We start from the raw sequence: 23,614 nt of genomic DNA, 5'->3' as shown, positions 1-23,614 counted from the left end.
GTGAGTTCTCTTTCCTCCCCTTATATTTTGGATTTACTGCATCTTCTGCTCCAACATCGGCCGAGATACTCCATTGCTGCTCACTGTGTATGTTCCCTATGCTTTGACTGATCCTGATGGATCCTATGCTCTGGTAAGGGTCAGTGTGTATACTGGTGGTGGTTTTACGTTCACACTGTCTGTTGCCAGTCACAGGGTGATACACTTAGGTGTATATTTTTAACACAGATTTACACTATATGAGTTTTCTTTTTTTTCTGGTTGCTTTATTATGGATTTATGACCTCGGGAGGGACCTTCTACACTGACTAGTCCTTTTCTTCAATACACTCAGCGATTCCAGCCTGACTAGGTCCGTTGGGACCTTCGTTTGTGGTAAGGGTCAGCAAGTTGCATTTTATCCATATTGGAGCCAGATCTTATTCACCGCCCGGGGCGTCACGCTCCTGTTTTTTCCTGTTTTTTCCTTTCACTTGGACTATTGATTATTTGATTAATTGACTTTGATCACATACACTTTAATATCTTGATTGACATTTCACATCAGCCTTTTGTCAACCGGAGGCCTTCAACTATTATTTTCTAAGCGCTACTCCACATTTTTTATATTTATTATAGCGAAAAGTAAAAAATATTGATTTTTTTTCAAAATTGTCGGTCTATTTTTGTTTATAACGCAAAAAATTAAAACCGCAAAGGTGATCAACTACCACCATAAAAAAGCTCTATTTGTGTGAAAAAAAGGACGCACATTTTGTTTGGGAGTCACATCGCACAACCACGCAATTGTCAGTTAAAGCAACGCAGTGTCGAATCGCAAAAACTGGCCAGGTCTTTTACCTGCATAATGGTCCGGGACTTAAGTGGTTAATAGGAGATCCATCCAGTTCTATATTGTTGTTCTCAGTTAGTATTACGGGATTTATTGCTATACGTAGAAAACTCATTCTCCAATCACTGTACCCTTCCCCACAGGGTACCTGGGTACATTGATTATCCACCCCTCCACTTATCCTTAAAGTGGATGTAAACCCACTCTCATTCTTTCTAAACTACTGCCATAGTGCTGATCTATAAGGATATACATGCCTCCTGCATGTATCCTTACCTGTCAAATGTTTCCCCTCTGTCTGTTATAAGAACTGCAGATTCTGTGGGTGGCTAGTGCATGAGTTATGTAAATAACCTGTCACTCACAGCAAGGGGGCGGAACAGACTAAGGTTTTTCTTTGTAAGTCTGTTTTATTTCACTGAACAATAAAAGAGGATTGCTCGGAGCTGGATTAACTCTGTGTGGCAAGACTGGGCACAGATGATAGGAAATCTTATACTGTACATTGTGACATAAAAAAAAAAATAGGGTTTACATCCACTTTAATTGTATCTATATATTTTCACTTGTATCAGTATTTTATTTTATTTTATCTTGTACTTTATCTCTACTATTCAAATTTAAAATGTGATATTTCAGGCGATGCAGAATTCCTCCTGTCGCTCACACTATATATCTTTGTGACCAGTTCTTCAATACATTCTCAAAAAAAAAGCTCAATTATGGATCCCTATGCATACAACAAAGTCTGCAGTGCTCATAAGAGCCCAGAAAAGTTTCCCACTGCTGGAGAGATAATAAAAAGGACACGTTCCAAAAAGTCACCCTATGCCGGTAAAATTGTCCAACACCTCTGATGCCTTTCTTGGAATCCAATTTCTTAAACAGCTTATGAACCAAAGGAATTTTCCATATCTTACACCTCCTAATACGAAAAAAATAAAATAAAAATAGCCAGTCAAATAACTACAAAACTATAAAACTCAAACAATATGTTGAAAAGACTTAAGCCTCGTACACACGATCGGATATCTGATGGAATCTAGGCCGATGGATTTTTTCGTCGGATATCCGATGAAGCTGATTTTTATCAGTCTTGCCTACACACCATCAGTCAAAAATCTGACCGTGGCAAAACAAGGTGACGTAAAACACTACGACATGCTGAAAAAAATTAAGTTCAATGTTTCTGAGGATGCGTCGACTTGATTCTGAGCATGCATGGATTTTTGAACGATGAACTTCCACACAGACGATCGTTTTTTTATCCATAGGAAAAATTGAAAACATGTTCTATTTTTTTTCACCGATGGAAAACAAATCGGTGGGGCCCACACACGATCGGTTTGTCTGATGAAAACGGTCCATTTTTCTGTTTTCATCGGACAAACCGATCGTGTGTACAGGGCTTTACCCTAAAGATATCCCTCCCGCATTTGCTATCTGATGGAATTTTTTCATATTTACTGGTGCAGGATACAGGCATGTAGACAACTTCTATGAAAAGTAACACTCAGGCCTCGTACTCACGACCAAACATGTCTGCTGAAACTGGTCCGCGGACCAGTTTCAGCGGACATGTTCGTTCGTGTGTAGGCAGTAACGTACAGAATTCCAGCAAACAATCGTCGGCCAGACCGTTTTCCAACGAACAACTGTTTCCTGGTCTTGCTTTAAAACAGTCTGCTGGAATCGTGTCCGTCAGACATGTTCGGTCGTCTGTACACAAAAGCAGCGTACAAAAACCCCGCGCATGCTCAGTCCAAATGAGGAGACGGGAGCGCTCGTTCAGGTAAAACTCGCGTTTCTTTGGGATATGGCACATTCGTCATTAGAAACCTTTTATTCTAGCAAGAGAACAATGTCTTAAAAAGGCGCACTAAACCACATTTTAAAGCCTCGTTTGATTAATTCTTCTCTTGCTAGAATAACCCCGTTCTCTTGCTGATGCAATTTCAATAGAGTTGTCCCATACTGAAATGTCACATTTCTTGCTTGTGATGTAATCCTTTAATAATGTTTTCTATGCCAGACGTGTGTTTTGGTTGGTGGTCCTCCATAATTTAGAGTATTCATTTTTGTAAAGGAATGTGCATTTTTTTAATTTCTTTTTTTGTTTCTAGTTATGTCACCATTTAAACTATTTTTTTTTTACATGTATTTTTAATTTTTTTTTGTTTTTTTTGGTGTTTCATTAGAGAATATTAAACCATGTTGGCACACCAAATGTCCCCCCCCCCCCCAAGGAGTGTGTCCTTTGTAAATTACCCATTGTATATTTATTAAAGGTTTGCTGCCTAATAATCCCCACAGTATATCAAACAATAGACATGTTTTCAAATGAAAGCAAAAGGCCTTTTATTCTGGCAAATGTCATCACAAAAAAATAAAAAGAACGGCAGCACTAGAATAGATAGCAAACTATATGCAAACTTGCATTTCCAACATGGTGAAGGATAAACTTCCAAGCCTCAGGAGCCAAACACAAAAATATTAAGCAGCAGCACACAAACAAAGGAACCCAAACTGTGGTAGTACAAACAAGATGTCCTTTATGTGGAAGGAAATGGAAGGCAGAAAATCAACGTTTCCTCCTCTTTCCAGCCTTCCCTCCAGGCAGCCTTCCAGCGGATCGAACACGGGGTCTTGCAGGTGGGGTTGATGTGGCAGCAGGAGGATGGTGTTCCGCAAGCCGGGCCGGGTCACATAGCCCAGTGTCTGGGGTCAGCAGGCCCCTCTGCATCCACCAAAGTACCTGGTTCATCAGGGCCTTTGCCAGTCTTCTCTGGTCCTCCTCCCCTTCATTTAAATCATGGGCCAATGAGGCACTGAAGGCCTCTGTGGGGTTGAGGGGGGCCCTCATGATGGCGCTTGCCTCCTGGATCATGCGGAGGCTTGCCTCCTCCACAGGCCTCAACTGCCTCCTTCGGCCTGATGGCCTCACCTGGGGGGGAGAAGACTGGCTGGTGGTGGTTCTCCTGGCCGGGTGGACCTGCTGCAGGCCACTGGGCCCAGCCTCCTCCTGGCTGCCACTGACCCCGGCCTCCTCCTGGCTGCCACTGACCCCGGCCTCCTCCTGGCTGCCACTGACCCCGGCCTCCTCCTGGCTGCCACTGACCCCGGCCTCCTCCTGGCTGCCACTGACCCCGGCCTCCTCCTGGCTGACAGACACCTGAGGATCTGCCACCTCCTGGCTGATCTCTTCTTCCTGTGTGTAAAAAAAAGGAATTTTTTTACAATTTCGCTAAATAAAACCACACTCATTTTCATGTTTTTCGTTCAGTATTTTCTGTTCATTATTACTTGAATACACTCTACTTCTGACCCCTGCAGTTGTCATCCCTGACACCTATTTGTCTGTACACCTTTTTGTTTGTTTTTTTCCAGCTTGGTTTTTTTTTTTCAATATCTAATCATTAATCCACCAAGAATTATTTAGGCCATAAATATAGAGGAAACTACTATACCTCCTCATCGAAGGGTGGCAGATCTGCATCTCTGTCAGCCAGGCCCTCTTCCTCCGACTCTGCAGGGCTGTGGTCATCTGGGGAATGTCCGCTGGAAGGTAGCATGGAGGAAAGGTTGGAAGAAAGACTGGACATCGTTTTCCTGCCTTCCATTTCGTCCCGCAAAAAAGCCATCTGTTTATAATACCACAGTTTGGGTTCCTTTGCTTGTCTTGCTGCTGCTCCCGATTTTTTGATTTTATTAGCTTTGTATGCTCTCCTGTATGTGCTTCTGAGGTTGGCAAGTTTATCCTTCACCATGTTGGCAGTGCATCCTGGCACCCAAGTTTGCATATAATTTGCTAGCTCTTCTAGTGCTGCCGCTCGTACCTCTTTATTGCAATATAACGAGTGTTTTGAATTCCACAGGATGGGCGTGTCCTGGTATTTTTGAAGTAAGGCCTCTATAGATTCCTTGCTTTGTAGGAGGTCCATTGCAATTTTTGAAAAATTATATTTCTTTTTGAGTCTAGATTACAAAAACATAAACCACAGAAAAATAAATATTCAAAAGGATCAGCGTTGACCTTGATCTAATATGTGTCTTCAAATTTATTACCTATATCTAATTCCAAACACAGTCTCTCTTGTTTAAACAATGATTGGCAGCTCGGCCGCATTGCTTGTACCAAACATTGATTTGCTAGATGCAGAGCCATTGTTCACATTGCAGTAAATATTTTAAATATATTAAATTAAACAATGCTTACAAATGACAGTTTTCATCTAGGCACTCTTTCATGTGTAAATCTCATACCCCTGACAATGGATGACATAAAAGACACTTCCTAATGACCTCTGTACAACCAACACTTGAACAATACTTTGCCTGATCTGAATACACCATTCAAAAACTTGTCAATGAGGTACAGCATTGTTCACATCTCTATTTTGTGAGGTGTCCAAAAGCATTTGGATACCAAAATAACATTGTGGTACCCCATAGACAGAATAGCTTAAAAAGGGTGCAACCAACAGCCCAAACCCCCATCCCATGTGTCTACATTTTCAAGGCCTCTGCTGATCACATTTTTAAATTCCTTACCTTCCTGTCTCTCGCTCCTCGTTTCTCACGCTCGCCTAATTACCGCGTAAGATGCGTAATCACGGCGTAAACCTTTTTAACACTCCGCGTATTTATGAAACCCCGCCCTCGTCACCTTTGCGAGGCCCCTAATCAATGATTTTAGTAAATATGGCGTTAACTGTGTATGTTCTGGATGCGCTCGAAGATTCTCCGCGTAACGGACGTAAACACGTTGTTTGCATTCTCTACACTCCGCGTATGTATTAAACGCCGCCCTCTTCTCCGCCCATGGCGTAAGAATTCATCTTTTCCACGCCCATAATCTCTGTGGGAAAGGAAAGATGGCGATGTCACACGAGCGGGCACGATGCTCTCATGCCACAAGTGAAGGGACAGAGGCAGGGACGTCCCGATCAAGGAAAAGAAGATATAAAGCCACTAATATGCGGTTCCAGGAAATGGTGGAGTTAGTTTACATCATGCGAAAAAAGGACTATGATGGTGAATTAGGGCCATACAAGACCCCTAACCGCCGAAAGGCACATATTATGGACAAGGTGGCGAGGAGAATGCAGAGGATGTTTGGGATCACCAGGTCCAAGGAACAGCTGAGGAAACGATGGTCAGACTTAAAATTGAGGGAGCCACATCAGATGAAGAAAATACTTAAAATTCTGCGTAAAAGTAAGTAAATATATATTGGGTTTGGGGGGGGGGGGGGTGGTGATTGTCTGCAATAATGTGTTGCCATGTATATTTCACCATCTGCCTCCTTGGCCTGCTTGTAATTTTAAAGACATGTTGTTATTTATTTTTTAGAACATAAATAACTACATATTTACAAACAGTGTTCTTAGTAAACAACGTAACATCACATAGTTTATCAGAAAGGCTCGGTTATTCCAGGAACAACACACCTGGACATGGCTCACTGGCCAAAAACTTTGTTTGTAAACATTGTGTAAAAGCTAGTTCTATAAAAAAAAAGAAGGAGAATGGGAAAGGCAAACAGGATTCATTCTAAAAACAGTGGTAATAAAGCAGATGTTTTCACATCTGCAATGCAGAGCACCTGTGTCTCCCCAAATCAAAAATGGGTTTTGGTAGGGTATCCCAGAAATACAGTTTAGGGGGGACATCCATGTGTGTCACTTTGCTAAAAAGGGGCAGGATCAGAGCTTGCCATATAGAAGTAATTGCAAAATGTAGGTTTGGTGAAAGATAAAAGTAACTAAATGAAAGCATCTTCTAAGCAATGTGTGCGATTTATGCTCTCCAATATCTGTGTGCTGATGAGTCTACATTTTTTTTGGTTTATTTCAGGGGAAAGAAGTCGCCAGCATTTGGAGGAGGCAGAGAGGGCCAGACAAGGCCAAAATCTGCCATCTCAACATGTGGAGGAGGAGGAGGATGTGGAAGGAGAAGAGGATGTGGAAGGAGAGGAGGATGTGGAAGGAGAGGAGGATGTGGAAGGAGAGGAGGATGTGGAAGGAGAGGAGGAAGGAAGAAAGGAGGAAGGAAGAGAGGAGGAAGAAGTAATTTTGGACTTAGAAGTCATAGCAGATGAAGGGCAAGTGGCGGAAGAACAATTTGGCGAATTGAAAGAAGGTGGATTGATGGATGAAGGAGGAGTCCAAGATGATGGGGAAGTGGTGGAAGAAGGAGGAGTGATTGAAGATGATGGGGAGGTGGTGGAAGAAGGAGGAGTGATAGAAGATGTCGAAGAGGTGGAAAGGAGAAGCCCATCAGGTCAGTGTCACCCTAGCTTGATTCCAAAAAACATATGTAGATAGGCCTCATTGAAAAATAATATTGTAAATGCCATTTTTTTTTTGTTGGTTTAGGGGAGGAGGATGGTGTGCCAAGATTTTCACGTGCAAGTGCTGCTATAATTATTCAGCAGGTAATGGAGTGCAGCACTGAAATGCACAATATGCGTGAAAGGATGTTTCTCATGGAACAGAATGTAACAAATGTCCTTTTGGAATGCAGCACGGAAATGGACAATATGCGGCAAAGAATGATGGTAATCGAAGCAAATTTTAAGAACATTATTGACATGATGGGCCGTGTCAAAGACTGAAACACCCCCCGCCCATCCCCCGCCCCCACAAACATTTTAACAGTTTGAATAATGAATACGCCAAAATTTGAAGATACACACACAGTGTGCCAACATGTGCTATCTGCCATCACAGAATATCTAATGTCTGTGCTTTGTGGGTCCAACCCCCTCCTCCATCCTCAAGTAGTTGAGAGGAAGGGTTTGCTCCCACAAAACACAGACATTGATCACCCATGATGTCAGATAGCACATGTGGCCATTTGTCTGTTGAACCAATGACATTTGGCGAGTTTGCACTGAATGTGTGTATCTTCCAATTTTGGCGTGTTCCAGTGTGAAAGCACACCATGACTGACTGCTGTTGTGAGTTTTTATATTTTTTGAATTTGATTTTGTTACTTTTTGACCATGTTGAACATTTTGGGATACTATAAAGTTTAGACCATAAAGAATAAACAACGCCAAAAATTATTTTCAATATATATATAGAATTATAAATCTCTCTAATCACTGAATTTAGTGAAGTAGAGATTTGACTCCAAATTCTCACCCAAAAATTTTGTTTTAGAAAAACACACCAAAAACAAGAAAAATGGTTACAAAATTATTGTTTTTTGTGCCTAAAAAATATGGCCAAAAATAAATTTAAGGCGGTAAACACCCCACCAAATATAATCTATATATATATATATATATGTAAACAATAAATCTAACTATATTTGAGGAAAAAAAAAGTGAACTTGTTAATAAATGTATAATCTGCATAATATTTTTGGTTGAATTACCTGAAAAAAAAAAAAATTTTGTAAAAAATTTTGAAGACTCCTAAGTACAAAAGCAGGGAGTAATGAAAAAAATCAAAAATTTTTTTTGGGGTCATGAACAAGCAAAAATAAAAAAAAATTGACCTCAACATTTACAAATGGAGTTGCTTCTTATTTCTAGACTCAATACCCTGTTTGTAGATGAGTGAATACTGTGCAAAATGTGGTTAGTTACTAAAAGTGGAGAAATCAATTATGCATTACAATTGAAGAAGTTAGTTAGAGAACCAGGAAGACAGAAAAAGAGAAAAAGCATTAATGACAAACAACTGTATAAAGTCCAATGGTCTAATTATTTATTATTTTTTAGAATATTCCTTTCTTTGGGGGCCGAATTAGAAAGAAATATGATCTGGCATAGCAATGGCCCCCCGACCCATGAAGTACTCAACATATTTGTCGCGTACCTCACGAGCTGATTGGGGGGCCAAGCCAGCGCGACCAGTGTCCAGCCCGGGAAGGGGATCTGAGGGTAGTCTTGCCTCAGAACCGATGTCGGGTAGGTACGTCTGGGAGTGCCTGCGTAAAAAGTTGTGCAAAATGCAGCAGGCAAATACAACGGTGTCCAATTTATATTCCGCCAGATGTATCGATGTCCTGAACAGGCGGAACCGGTTGGTGAGTATCCCAAAGGCATTCTCGACTACCCTCCGAGCCCTGGCCAACCGAAAATTAAACACACTCCTCTCTGAGGTGAGGGTCCTCTGGGGAAAAGGCCGCATGAGGTGAGGACCAAGCCCGAAAGCCTCGTCCGCTAGGAACACAAACGGAAGTCCTTCCACATTATCTTCATCTGGTGGCAATGCCAGACCACCAGCTTGGAGACGATCATAGAAATCAGTCCGTGCGAACACTCCCCCATCAGACATCCGGCCATTCTTCCCCACGTCCACATATAGAAACTCATACTGTGCCGACACCACCGCCATCAACACAATACTATGATAACCCTTGTAATTATAATAGTAGGACCCCGAGCGGGGTGGGGGCACAATGCGGACGTGTTTCCCATCTATTGCTCCACCGCAGTTTGGAAAATCACACCGCTGGGCAAATTGGGAAGCCACAGACTGCCATTCCTGTGGTGTGGAGGGTAGCTGTGGGGACAAACAAAATTAGAGATTTAGTACTTTGTAACAAATACATCCTACAAGCATCCTTGTGACAGTTCACAGTATTAAAATTGCATTAGAAAAATGTGCATGGAGAATTTGGAAAATGAAATATATAGGGCCACTTCATTAAGAGACTCCACAGCCCTCTGATGGGGACAATAAAAGTTTGAAGGGGGGGGGGGGGGGGGGAAAAACCCCAAAAAGTCCTGTTTGAAAAAATGGCAAGGTGGGTTTGTCCCTAGGATAGCATGCTGGACAGGTTAATATTGGGTAAGGGACAAATATGCAGGTAGGCCAAGAATAAAACATGTAAAGCTGATATCAACATGCATAGGGAGAAAAGCTAACGTTAGTTAAACACACAGCATATCTGGGAAAATAAAAATAAAGTTAGTTGGCCACATTATTAGAGCCAGGAAACTTACCTTAATATACTCCTCATGCATAACTTTGATGATGGCAGCACACGTGTCCGGTATGATGACCCCAAGCGCCTGCGGAGAGATGCCTGTCGAGAACTTGAGGTCCTGCAGGCTCCTCCCAGTCGCCAGGTACCGCAACGTGGCAATAAGCCTCTGCTCGGCCGTGATGGCTTGGCGCATCACAGTGTCCTGCCTCGTGATATAGGGGGACAGAAGATCCAGCAGACGGTTGAATACGGGGTCCGTCATGCGGAGAAAATTCCTAAAGTCATTAGGATTATTCTCCTGGAGTTCCCTAAGCAGAGGCATATGTGAGAACTGGTCACGCTGGCGCAACCAATTCTTGGTCCAGAAACGCCTCCGCCCCCTGTTACTGGCCAAAGTACTGGACAAATGAACATATCCAGCAGCCATCCCATAAACAGCACCAACTCGCGAAAATTGACGCTGCTGCTCCATCATGGCTTCAAACCGGCCGGCTGGTCAGTCAAGAACACACTGAAACAGAAAGCACTCGCAAATCCAGCACTACCTGCGACAAACGCGCGACAAACAGATACGAGCGCACAGGATGCAACTGCTAAAGCAGAAACAACCTGCTTGCCTATAGCCGAATGACAACTACGTTACCGCAAGCACACGCACTGAACCCGTGAATACACGCTGTCAAAGCCTGGAGACCGAGAAGCGCGAATCAGCTCTAACCAAACCTTCACTAACACGAGCAAACACGTAACTAGCAAAAGAGGAACAGAGGGCGGCGCCATTAACTTTGGTCTTCCCCTTTATAGTGACGTCGTACGTAGTTTACGTGCACGCGTTCCGGTACGACGGGAATTTGGTCCGCTGGTGTGTACACGCCAGCGGAACAAAACACAAATCAGCCTTGTACGCCGGAAACTGTCGGGCAGACAGTTTCCAGCGCACAGATCCGGTCGTGAGTACAAGGCCTGACACTTATGTTCGAAGGAACACACCACCTCCACATTTAGAGAGTTAAAAAGTTTCCTATTGCCAAACATTTATTCTCTTCAGTGAGGTAGTTGACCACAGTGTCAGGCCCCGTACACACCATAGAATCTATCCGCTGAAAACGGTCTGGCGGACCGTTTCCAGCGGACAGATCCGCTGTGTCCGGCTGCCTGATTTCTATCTGATGGTTGTACACACCATCAGACAGAAATCCGCGCGTAAACAATACGCAGGGCTTGGCCGCGCCGTCGTGGGCGGCCTTGTAGTTTAAAGCTTCCACGCATGCGTCGATTCAGTACGACGCATGCGGGGGATGGCGGTCGGTCGGACATGTGTCCGGTGAGTCTGTACAGACGACCGAACACGTCCGACAGATAGATTTACAGCGGACAGATTGGCTAGCATGCTAACCAATTCTGGTCCGCTGGAAACTGTCCGATCCGCCGGACAATTGTCCGCTCGGGCCTACACACGACCGGATCGGTCCGCTGGAACTGGTCCGTCGGACCAGTTCCAGCGGATAGATCCGGTCGTGTGTACGGGGCCTCAGAATAACCTTTGTCTGTCACATGACATTGTCCAGAAACAATATAAATATAAGTAGTATAGACCGATCAGTGGTCTGTCTCTCTGCACCCATGGTTTCAGCACCTCTGTTACAAGGTTAAAGAGCTCATAGATAACTGGGCAGTTTAACATGGTGTCTAGACACGCAAAAACATAACACAGATGTGGAGCAGCTAAATACTGTGGAGCATTGAGAATGCAGGTCACAAAATAAAAAGATGAATATTGCATGTATGCGTTCTTTATTCTTTACGATTTCTCTTTCGAAAAAATGTTCAGACCAGCTGAATTTTTCATGCTCTACAGCAGGGGTCTCCAAAGTACGGCCCGCGGGCCACATCCGGCCCGTTAGGAGGTTTTGTCCGGCCCGCAGGTTCAGTCACCAGACTCACTGCAGGAACGGAGTCTGCTCAAATTGCGGGGCTTGCTTTGCCTTCTGACAGGCATTGAGGGAGTGTCCCAACAAAGCCTGTGTTTCAGTGCAGACCTGCTGCTCCTCCCAGCTCCTCCCCCGGAGTTAGATTAAGTTTCGTTTTTGCTGTAACAGCTTGTCCGTGTAAGAGGGGCGGGACCCGGCAAGTGCAGTGTGTGTCTGCTCTAAACCATCTCTTCAGAGAAGCAGCACAGAACACACTGATCTACGGGGAATAGCAGAAGGTGATGGGGAGAAAAATGTGCTGGAGGAGGCTGGGCTTCACACAAGTTAAGAGGGGGGCTCCGATGGGGATGTAGATGTTCAGGGGGGTGTGGAGGGACACATGTGTGCAGGGACTCTGATGGGGGGGGGCAGACACATGTGTGCAGGGACTCTGATGGGGGGGGGACAGACACATGTGTGCAGGGACTCTGATGGGGGGGGGACAGACACATGTGTGCAGGGACTCTGATGGGGGGGGGGGCAGACACATGTGTGCAGGGACTCTGATGGGGGGGGGGACAGACACATGTGTGCAGGGACTCTGATGGGGGGGGGGCAGACACATGTGTGCAGGGACTCTGATGGGGGGGGGGGCAGACACATGTGTGCAGGGACTCTGATGGGGGGGGGGACAGACACATGTGTGCAGGGACTCTGATGGGGGGGGGCAGACACATGTGTGCAGGGACTCTGATGGGGGGGGGGGCAGACACATGTGTGCAGGGACTCTGATGGGGGGGGCAGACACATGTGTGCAGGGACTCTGATGGGGGGGGGGGCAGACACATGTGTGCAGGGACTCTGATGGGGGGGGGGGGCAGACACATGTGTGCAGGGACTCTGATGGGGGGGGGACAGACACATGTGTGCAGGGACTCTGATGGGGGGGGGGCAGACACATGTGTGCAGGGACTCTGATGGGGGGGGGACAGACACATGTGTGCAGGGACTCTGATGGGGGGGGGGGCAGACACATGTGTGCAGGGACTCTGATGGGGGGGGGGACAGACACATGTGTGCAGGGACTCTGATGGGGGGGGGGCAGACATGTGTGCAGGGACTCTGATGGGGGGGGGACAGACACATGTGTGCAGGGACTCTGATGGGGGGGGGACAGACACATGTGTGCAGGGACTCTGATGGGGGGGGGGGGCAGACACGTGTGCAGGGACTCTGATGGGGGGGGGGCAGACACATGTGTGCAGGGACTCTGATGGGGGGGGCAGACACATGTGTGCAGGGACTCTGATGGGGGGGGGACAGACACATGTGTGCAGGGACTCTGATGGGGGGGGGGACAGACACATGTGTGCAGGGACTCTGATGGGGGGGGGGACAGACACATGTGTGCAGGGACTCTGATGGGGGGGGGGGCAGACACGTGTGCAGGGACTCTGATGGGGGGGGCAGACACACGTGTGCAGGGACTCTGATGGGGGGGGGCAGACACGTGTGCAGGGACTCTGATGGGGGGGGGCAGACACATGTGTGCAGGGACTCTGATGGGGGGGGGGCAGACACGTGTGCAGGGACTCTGATGGGGGGGGGCAGACACATGTGTGCAGGGACTCTGATGGGGGGGGCAGACACATGTGTGCAGGGACTCTGATGAGGGACACATGTGTGAGGGGCTCTGATGAGGGACACGTGTGAGGGGGCTCTGATGAGGGACACATGTGTGAGGGGCTCTGATGAGGGACACATGTGTGAGGGGGCTCTGATGAGGGACACATGTGTGAGGGGCTCTGATGAGGGACACATGTGTGAGGGGGCTCTGATGAGGGACACATGTGTGAGGGGCTCTGATGAGGGACACATGTGTGAGGGGGCTCTGATGAGGGACACATGTGTGAGGGGGCTCTGATGAGGGACACATGTGTGAGGGGGCTCTGATGAGGGACACATGTGTGAGGGGGCTCTGATGAGGGACACGTGTGAGGAGCTCTGATGAGGGACACGTGTGAGGAGCTCTGATGAGGGACACATGTGTGAGGGGCTCTGATGAGGGACACATGTGTGAGGGGGCTCTGATGAGGGACACGTGTGAGGAGCTCTGATGAGGGACACGTGTGAGGAGCTCTGATGAGGGACACGTGTGAGGGGGATCCTTTTTTTAATTCTACTCTATTCCATAGCTGAGGAGTCATTTTTAAATAGCTTCTTTTTTTTTCGGCCCGCGAATATCTGTAAAATATACAATGTGGCCCTCGAAGTAAAAAGTTTGGAGACCCCTGCTCTACAGAATTCCACTTTCCCTTGTTGTTTCACAACTCTTATTTCTGCTGCAAAACTGCTCTATTAGTTGAAAGTGTTACCTTGACTGACCCTGTTTTGAGCTAACACATGCTAAATAGGGAATTTCTGCTAAAATAGAGGCAACAACATAGGCGTGCGCACAGGGTGTGCCAGGTGTGCCCAGATTCCCCCTACTTCCCTGGCTCCCTCCTTCCCCCTGCAGTGCTACCAGCTTCCCTCCTCTCCCGCCAGCTGTTGCTGCAAGGATGTTTTAGGATGAGAGGCGGAAAGGGGCCGGTGAATATGTAATTGACCATCCCCTTCCTTTTCTGAATGCACATCGTGAGTGATCATTAGTGTGTGTTTGAGCTTTGGGGTGCACAAAAACAGTCTCATGTACCTTAAACTCAATTTCAGCACTGTGCTGTGTGAGCAGTGTGGGCTCTGTGTGAAATCCCTCCTCCTCCCTCTTGGCAGTGGACTTAAAGTGATTGTAAAGGTTTGCATTTTATTTTTTCTAAAATAACAAACATGTCATACTTACCTCCACTGTGCAGCTAATTTTGCACAGAGTGGCCCTGAACAGCGTTTTCTGGGGGCCCTCAGCAGCTCTCTCGGCTCCTCCCTACCTCAGATAACCCCCTCTGGGAAGCTCTCTCCCAAAGGGTTTACCTTGCGGGCACACTCCCGAGTCCTGCATTCGGCGTCCATAGCCAGCAAGAGCAGTACTTGGCCCCCAATGTTTGGAAACAGTAAGGCCGCATACACACGATCGGTCCATCCAATGAGAACGGTCCGAAGGACCGTTGTCATCGGTTAACCGATGAAGCTAACTGATGGTCTGATGTGCCTACACACCATCAGTTAAAAAAACGATCGTGTCAGAACGCGGTGACGTAAAACACAACGACGTCCTGAAAAAAACGAAGTTCAATGCTTCCAAGCATGCGTCGACTTGATTCTGAGCATGCGCGGGTTTTTAACCGATGCTTTTGCATACTAACCATCGGTTTTGACCTATTGGTTAGGCGTCCATCGGTTCAATTTTAAAGCAAGTTCTAAATTTTTTGACCGAAGGTTAACTGACCGATGGGGCCCACACATGATTGGTTTGGACCGATGAAAAGGTCCTTCAGTCCGTTTTCATCGGTTTTGACCACGTGTGTACGTGGCCTAAGAGGAGTTCTAGAATATCTTCACTTTCAGTGCAATTTCAAGTGCACTTTGCACGTGTAGTGCAAAGTGGATTTGCCTTTCGTAAATAACCACCCCTATTGGGAGTTATTTACGAAGGGCAATTCCACTTTGCACTACAAGTGCAAACTACAAATTTGGATGTTCCCCAAACGGGGTGAACAGTCAATGTTCAGCCTAAACTCATGCTCGGGCAGAACCATTCGCCCAACAATAAGTTTGCTTTGAATATTAAGTTAAGTTACCATTTGGGACAACTCTGTGGCCAGGGTGAAACTGGAACAGTTACAGCGTCCCAAAGAGGTGGGTGGATTGGCTCTTCCAAATCCATGGCTTTACTATCTGGCCTCGCAACTACAACACATAGCCAGAGTTTTAGGCCCGGATACAGATCCTGTATTGAACTTGGTGGAAACCACTGCGCAGCTTCTTCAGATTACCACTGGGGGAGAGATTGCTGAGGGCCTGGAGGCATTACAGTTTGTCAAATCTAATAAGACCTACCCCACATACAATTTTTTGCTATATGTAGGAGGTGACCTCATATAAGGGGTTTATCTCCTGCAGCTACTCTATGTTACTCAACAAATCCCTCTCGGACTACACCCCTACAGTGATCTCCAGATGGGAAAGAGATGTAGGAACATTTGAGGAAGACCAATGGGATGAGGCTCTGGCAGCAGTTTCACTGTGTTCTTTAAATGTGACCCAAAGGTTATCCCAATTGTACGTGCTTTTGCAGGTCCATTATATGCCGGCTAGACTGGTGAGAATGGGAGTAAGGGAGGATCCAGCTTGCTCAAGATGCATGAGAGATCATGGCGACCTGATCCATATGATGTGGAGATGTCCCAAACTACACATTTATTGGAGGGAGGTAGCAAAGATTCTTAACCGTGTGTTTCAGATCAAGTTAATAGAACACCCTAAACTGTGTTTGCTGGGAATTATAGATGAAATCCCTGCTGAGAAATCATCTAGACTAGCCATAGCTAGGGCTCTTTTCCATGCTAGACTATTAACTTTGAGACACTGGAAGTCAACGGACCCCCCTACGGTGAAGGAGTGGTTGGCGCAAATGTGGGCACTGTGGCTGGCTAGTCCAGGGTTAGCTCCTGTAGACTTAATTATGGATTGTTTACTTATATAATTAGGCGATGGCGGAGGGGGGGGGGTTGACCTCACACACCTGTGGCTTATGGCTTTCTCAGTTAATATGTGACCGAGTGTATGCATTGTTGGTGAAATGTATGTGAATCCAATATGCTTATGTGCCGATGATGAAGTACATCGGCAGCAAGGTGTCTCATTATATTATGTCTTGATATGGATGTCTGTACTGTTTCTCTATTGCTAAATTATCAATAAAGTTTCTTTGGATATAAAAAAGAAGACTCATCAGTTATTAAGAACACCGCGGCGAGCTTCCCAGCCCCACTCCTTATCAACTAGCTTTTACTGCGCCCTGATTGGGCAAAGTTTTGCCCAATCAGGGCGCAGAATTCTCTGCAAATTTGGATGTTCCTGAATGGGTAAACAGCCAATTTTCAGCCTGAACTCATGCTCGGGCAGAACCCTTCGCCCAACAATAATGGATACGTTTTCTTTGAATATTAAAAAATTATTAAATAGTGTTATTGCTTTGTGGTACTCAGATGCAGTATAGCTCCAATTTAATGAAAGTTACAAAAGCCTTTGAATACATCAGTATCTGAAGAATAGAAGGGGTAATCTGTATTTTCAGATTGATCAATACAGGTAAGAATTTAGAAACACCCTAAAACAGTAAAGCCAGTAATGATACCCCCATTTGGATACATGAATAAGAATGAGCTCAGTGTGAATGAATGAATGAATGAAAAATTTATATAGCGCGGCACATGCGAACTGAATCGCTTCTGGGCGCTAGTTGTTTGTGTCTCATGCCTTCAGAAAAGCAGGGTTTTGATCTGCCTTCTGAAAGACAGGTGGTTTTGCTCCAACCGAATGCTGGTTGGTAAAGCATTCCAAAGCCTGGGGCCCTGGAAAGCAAACCTTCTTTCTCCTTTGGACTTGTATTTGGTTTTAGGAATCTTGACCAGATTTTGGTCGGTGGATCGCAGAATGCGGTTGCAATTGTGCGTTTTGATCTTGTCGCATAGATATCTAGGAGCCTTCCCATGGATGCACTTATGTGTCAGGCAGAGTGCTTTGAATGCAATTCTGTCTTTCACTGGCAACCAGTGAAGGGATCTCAGCGAAGGTGAGATTGATTCCCAAGATTTTTTCCCAGTCACAAGTCTAGCGGCCGTATTCTGTGCGACTTGAAGACGAGCGATTTGGTACTTGGGGAGCCCGAGGTAAAGGGCATTTGCATAGTCCAGTCTGGAATTCACGATTGTTCCCACCACGACTGCTATGTCTTCTTTGGGAATAAATGGAATAAGTCTGCGTAGTAGGCGCATCAAATGGTGCGTCCCGCTGACTACTGACCCTATTTGTGCGTCCATTGTCATGAAGGTGTCAAACGTGACTCCTAGACTTTTGACTTTGGAGCTAGGGGAGATGGTCTAACCCAGGATGGGCGAAGGTGTCCAGTTTGTTGTCGGTTGTCTCTTCCGACTGGCATTGAACATAAAGAGTTCTGTTTTAGCGCTATTGAGTTTGAGATAACTCTTAGTCATCCAGTTTTCTATTGAAGAGAGACATTTCTCTAATCTGAGATGATGATCCTTTTTTTGGCAGATGCGAAAATACAACTGCGTGTCGTCTGCATAAGAGTGATAGAGTAGTTCTTGGCTACTGATAATATCAAAGAGAGGACGAAGATAGATATTAAACAGCACCGGTGATAGGGGGGATCCTTGGGGGACCCCACATGGCACCGTGCGTTTTTCTGACGTGAAAGATCCCAGTTTCACTGTTTGTGAACGGTTTCCGAGAAAAGAGGAGAACCATGGTAAGGCATCTTCTGAGACTCCGGCGACTTCTGTTAGTCGTCTCAGTAGCAATTTATGGTCTACTGTGTCAAAGGCTGCGCTTAGGTCCAGCAGAACCAGGAGACACGATTCTCCTTCGTCTGCGGCCTCGAGCGCATCATCCCATATTTTCAGTAAGGCCGTTTCTGTCCCGTGTCCGGGACGGAACCCGGATTGAAATGGATCGAGTAGGTTGTGGGTATCCAGATGCTGTTGCAGCTGATTTACCACCACTTTCTCCATTATCTTGGACAGAGCATTTAGACCTGTTATGGGACGGCGGTGAGTTGGGTCCATAGGATCCAAATTAGGTTTTTTCAAGATCGGCAGGATTGTGCCCTCTTTCAGCAGGGAAGGCACTATGCCTTCCTTAAATGACTGATTTATAAGCTGTGTGATCGGAGGCGCCAGGATGTCGGCACATTCCTTCAGTAGCTTGGTGGGAATGATGTCATTGGGTGCTGTGCTGTTGCGCAGCGCACCAATGAATTTTTTTGTGGTATCAATGGAGATGGGTTCCAAAGTGAACTTAGTTGATTGTAGAGACGTTCCGTCGGTGTTTTGATTGAAGAGGGGACTGAGTGGAGTATTGTTTTGCCGAATACTTACCCGAATTTTTTCAATTTTGTTGATGAAGAAATCCGATAGTTCATTGCAGAACTCTTGGGTGTCTGAAGTGGGGACTTCAAGACATCCCGGATTCATGGTCTGGGTGACCATCCTGAAGAGTTCACGTGGGCGATTCATTGCGCTGTTAATCACCGTGGAAAAGTGAAGTTTTTTGGCTTTGAAAATTTCCTTGTGATATCGTGTAGTTACTGCTTTGTAGAAGTTGAGGCGGTCTTCTGAAGGACTTCTAATCCAGGCGGCTTCCGCCCTTCTGCGCTCTTGCTTCAATAGCGACAGCTGGTTATTGAACCAGCTGGACTTTTTTGCCCGGCTGCGGACTTTGCGCTTTGGTGCTGCTAAGTCGGCTGACTGTAACAGAGCTGCATTTATGGCATCCAATGTATCTGAGGCTGCTAGCTGAGGAGGAATAGCCCCAATTCGGTTTCCCAGGGTAGATCTGAAGAGTTCCGAGTGGAGCTTCCTCTGAGATCTAGCCCAGTGTATTGTCACCGGCTTGGGTACTTTCATGACTAGTGGAATTCTGGGAATTATGAAGCTAATTGCATGGTGGTCTGTCCATGGCAAAGGTTCAATACCCAGAATGTTTATTTTCAGATTTTGTCTGAAAATTAGGTCGAGAGTGTGACCTGAAGCATGCGTGGGTCCGCATATAAGTTGCTGAAGTCCTAACCCTTCCAGGTGGTCGATGCAGGCCTCCGCGATGGGATCCTGTGAGGAGTTGGCCCACAAATTGAAATCCCCGAGCAGCAAAAGATGATTGCTGTTAAGGGAGTAAGTGGATATGAACTCCGTTAATGCTGAAATCAAATGCGATTTGGGCCCAGGGGGCCTATAGCAGAGGAGAATGTGAACGGTCTCCTGAGAGTGAGCTTGAAGTTGAAGCGTAAGGGTTTCCATAAAAGGTAGAGGATTTTGAAGGACCGGTTTAGCGATTGCAATATGAGACTTATGAATCACCGCCAGGCCTCCTCCTCTTTGCCCTATTCTATTTTCCGTTAGGATACGATAATTTGCTGGTACCAGTTCTCCGAGAATGGTGTTGCAATCGTCTGACAGCCAACTTTCTGTAATGAAGAGGCAGTCTAGATCGTTTTGTAGTAAGAAATCATGGATTTCTGATCGGTGTTTAACTGCTGATCTAGTGTTAAGCAACGCACATGATATGTGCTTGAGCTGTGTTGAATGGTTGAAATTTTTGATGATCGATCGTCGATCGATTCTCAAAAGTTGATCTGATTTTAAGGCTTTTTTGGTGACGGCAGGTAATATTGTTGCGAATTGTCTCAGACCCCAAATGGTTTCCGCAGAGTATCGCAATTTAACCATTGTTGCCAGTCACCGTGGGCGGGGGTGCGGGTGTTCGGTGAGAGAGGATTCGCAGAATCCTCGCTCTCAGCAATCCTTGGTCCAGAGGAAGGCAAAAAAAGCCCTGGGCAAGCTGGCCAATGTGCTGCGGCAGGGAAAAAAAATTCCTTCCTGATCCCTAAAGGCGATCGGCTCAAGCCCTGGATCAAAGACTGCTGAACTTAATGAGGGGAAAAAAGGGGGGGGGGATGCTGGGTGTCACTGTTGCTGGGGTGCACCAAGATGGCCGCCAGGCAAAGACACAGGACCCAGGCTGGGGGGGCAACCAGGTTGGTAAGAAAATGAATCCACCGATCTGGTTGCTAAGCAGGGGGGTGGAGGGGACCTCTGGGGGTGCAGGGGCTATAATCAGAAAGACCTGCACTATTGGTGGCAGGCGCAGGGAGAAAACGGTCGGAGCGCCGGTAGGCCGCGGCTGAAGCCGCGGACTTTCCTGAGGCGCGGCGGCCGCGGAAAGTGGCAGGCTGGCGCGGGCGTGTAAAAAAACGCCGAAAAGCGCCGAAAATACACCCAGGTGGGGTGTTTAGGGGCCACCACAATCGTGGGTGGCCGTGCGAGTGGGGATGCCGAGCCCAAGAGGGGAATAGAGAGCCGCAGTGAGGGGTCTGAGTGACGGCTGCCCTGAGAAGGACGGCCGTCAGTGGTTCCCCACGATGGTAGGCCCTGAGAGGCAGGGTCTTACCTGCGGCGAATGAAGGAGTCCACGAGGAGAGAAGAGAGCTGGATTCCTGGTTCCTAGTAGTTCCTAGTAGCTGTTCCCTGTGCAGGACAGGTAATGGTAGTCTGCCTAGTAGCTGACTGCCAGGTCTGGGTGGGAGCAGGCTCGTAACGGAAGGTCCGAAGCACCCTACTCCACCTCTGACACTGACTGACTGACTGACTGACTGACTGACTGACTGCCTGAGAACAATGCACTGTCTGGGCTTTCACCAAATGCCAAACCTTTGGGGCGTTTGGTGTAGATGAACATAACAGCTTCCAGCTGTCAATGGTTGCTGCTGAAGTAGTGGGGAGGACAGCACCGTGACCTGAGACAGGTAAGTGCCGGGTGGGCGGGGGATGCACACTGGCAGCAGTTGATGGGGCATAGTAGCGGCAATTGACGGGGCACACTAGCAGTAATTGATGGGCACAGTGGCAGCAATTGATGGGCACAGTGGCGGCAATTGATGGGCACAGTGGCAGCAATTGATGGGCACAGTGGCGGCAATTGATGGGCACACAGGCAGCAATTGATGGGTACAGTAGCTGTGTTTGATGGCACAGTGGGGGCAATTTATGGGTACAGTGGCTGCGCTTGATGGGCACAGTGGCTGCGTTTGATGGGCACAGTGGCTGCAATTGATGTTTTTTTTTCAGTTTGTTTGCGCCCCCCAAAAATTTGGAGCACCAGCCGCCACTGACTGGATCCTAAATGTCTGGTATGGATTTCCTTGGGGGCTCCCCGTGCCTTTTTTGGTTTATTTTTTGTGTGAGGTAGCCCTTTAAAATCCATAATTGAAAGGCAAAAGGGATATGAGCATGGCCCCATAGTGAGCAGAGACCTGTCACAAGGAGCATCCATCATCATTCATTGGACAACTCATCTCTGAGGTCAAGAGTCCCTTCCACACCATATGGCTGGTCACCTTAGCAGCTGTGTCTTTTTGCCCCATATTGGCACTCTATGTCTGTTAACCACTTGCCGACTGCTGCACGCAGATGTACGTTGACAACATGGCACGGGCAGGCAAATGGACGTACCTGTACGTCCCTTTAAATTTGCCGCCTCGTGAGTGTGCTCGTGGGTCCCGGGAAATCAATGTTCCCGGGCAGCCGCGATTGCAGTCGGCAAAGGCAGAACAGGGGGATGCCTTTGTAGACAAGGCATTCCCCTATTCTGCCTAGTGACATGTCACTGTTGGCTGTTCCCCTGTGATCAGGAACGGTCATCAGTGACGTGTCACTCATAGCCACGCCCCCTAACCGTAAGAATCACTTCCTAGTACTGACTTAACCCCTTCAGTACCACTGAGTGGTTAACCCCTCCACTGCCATTCATTTTTTACAGTAATCAGTGCATTTTTATAGCACTGTTCGCTGTAAAAATGACAATGGTCCCAAAAATGTTTCAAAAGTGTCTGATGTGTCTGACATAAAGTTGCAGTCACAATAAAAATTGCAGATCGCTGCCATTACTAGTAAAAAATAATATTAATAAAAATGGCATAAAACTATCCCCTATTTTGTAGACCCTATGGCCCGGATTCAGGTAGATCGGCGCATATTTGTGGCGGCGTAGCGCATCTCATATGCGCTACGCTGACGTAACTCTGAGAGGCAAGAGCAGTATTCACAAAGCACTCGCTCCCTACGTTGCGCCAGCGTAACGTAAATTGGCCGGCGTAAGCCCGCCTGATTCAAAGTAGGAAGGTAGTGGTTGTGATACATTTAAATTAACCGTGACCCCATGCAAATGAAGGGCCGAACGAACGGCGCATGCGCGCGCATGCTCAGAATCACGTCAAATTTACTCCCTAAGATACGACGGCTCAATGCCTACGACGTGAACGTAACCTACGCCCAGCCCCATTTACGTACGACTTATGTAAACAACGTAAAATCCGACGGCTGTTCTGTCGTCCATACCTTTGCATTGGATGCGCCTCCTATAGGTGGAATAACTTTACGCCGGACGTATGCCTTATGTAAACGGCGTATACTACTGCGACGGGCGCAAGTACGTTCGTGAATCGGCGTATCTTGCTCATTTACATATTCGATGCGTAAATCAATGGAAGCGCCCCTTGCGGCCAGCATAAATATGCGCCCAAGATACGACGGCGTAGGAGACTTACGTCGGTCGGATGAGGCCAAAATTCAGGCGTATCTTCTATTAAGAATTAGGCGCAGAGATACGACGGCGCATCCGTGCACTTACGCGGCGTATCAGAAGATATGTCGGCATAAGTGCTTTCTGAATCCGGCTATATAACTTTTGCTATAGCTATAACTTTTGCGCAAACCAATCAATAAACGATTATTGCAATTTTTTTTACCAGAAATATGTAGAAGAATACGTATCAGCCTAAACTGAAGGGGGAAAAAATATTTTTTGGGGATATTTATTATAGCAAAAAGTAAAAATATTGAATTTTTTTCAAAAGTGTTGCTCTATTTTTGTTTATAGAGCAAAAATAAAAACCGCAGAGGTGATCAAATACCACCAAAAGAAAGCTCTAAAAATTACGTCAATTTTATTTGTGTACAGCGTCGCACGACCGCGCAATTGTCAGTTAAAGCGACGCAGTGCCGAATCGCAAAAAGTGGCCTGGTCTTTGGCCAGCGAAATGGTCTGGGGCTGAAGCGGTTAACATATGCCATGAGCAGGTAAGTATTAGACATGTGCACAGAATTTTTTTTCGGTTTTTTTTGTTCTGTTTCGTATCGTTCCATAGGTTCGTTCCCGTTCGTTTTTCGTAAGACGCCCGTTTTCCTGTTCGTTC

The sequence above is a fragment of the Rana temporaria genome, chromosome 12 (genome assembly GCF_905171775.1).
Source record: "Rana temporaria chromosome 12, aRanTem1.1, whole genome shotgun sequence".
NCBI lineage: Eukaryota > Metazoa > Chordata > Amphibia > Anura > Ranidae > Rana > Rana temporaria.
The sequence above is the reverse complement of the archived record's forward strand: the minus strand, read 5'-3'. Positions refer to the sequence as shown.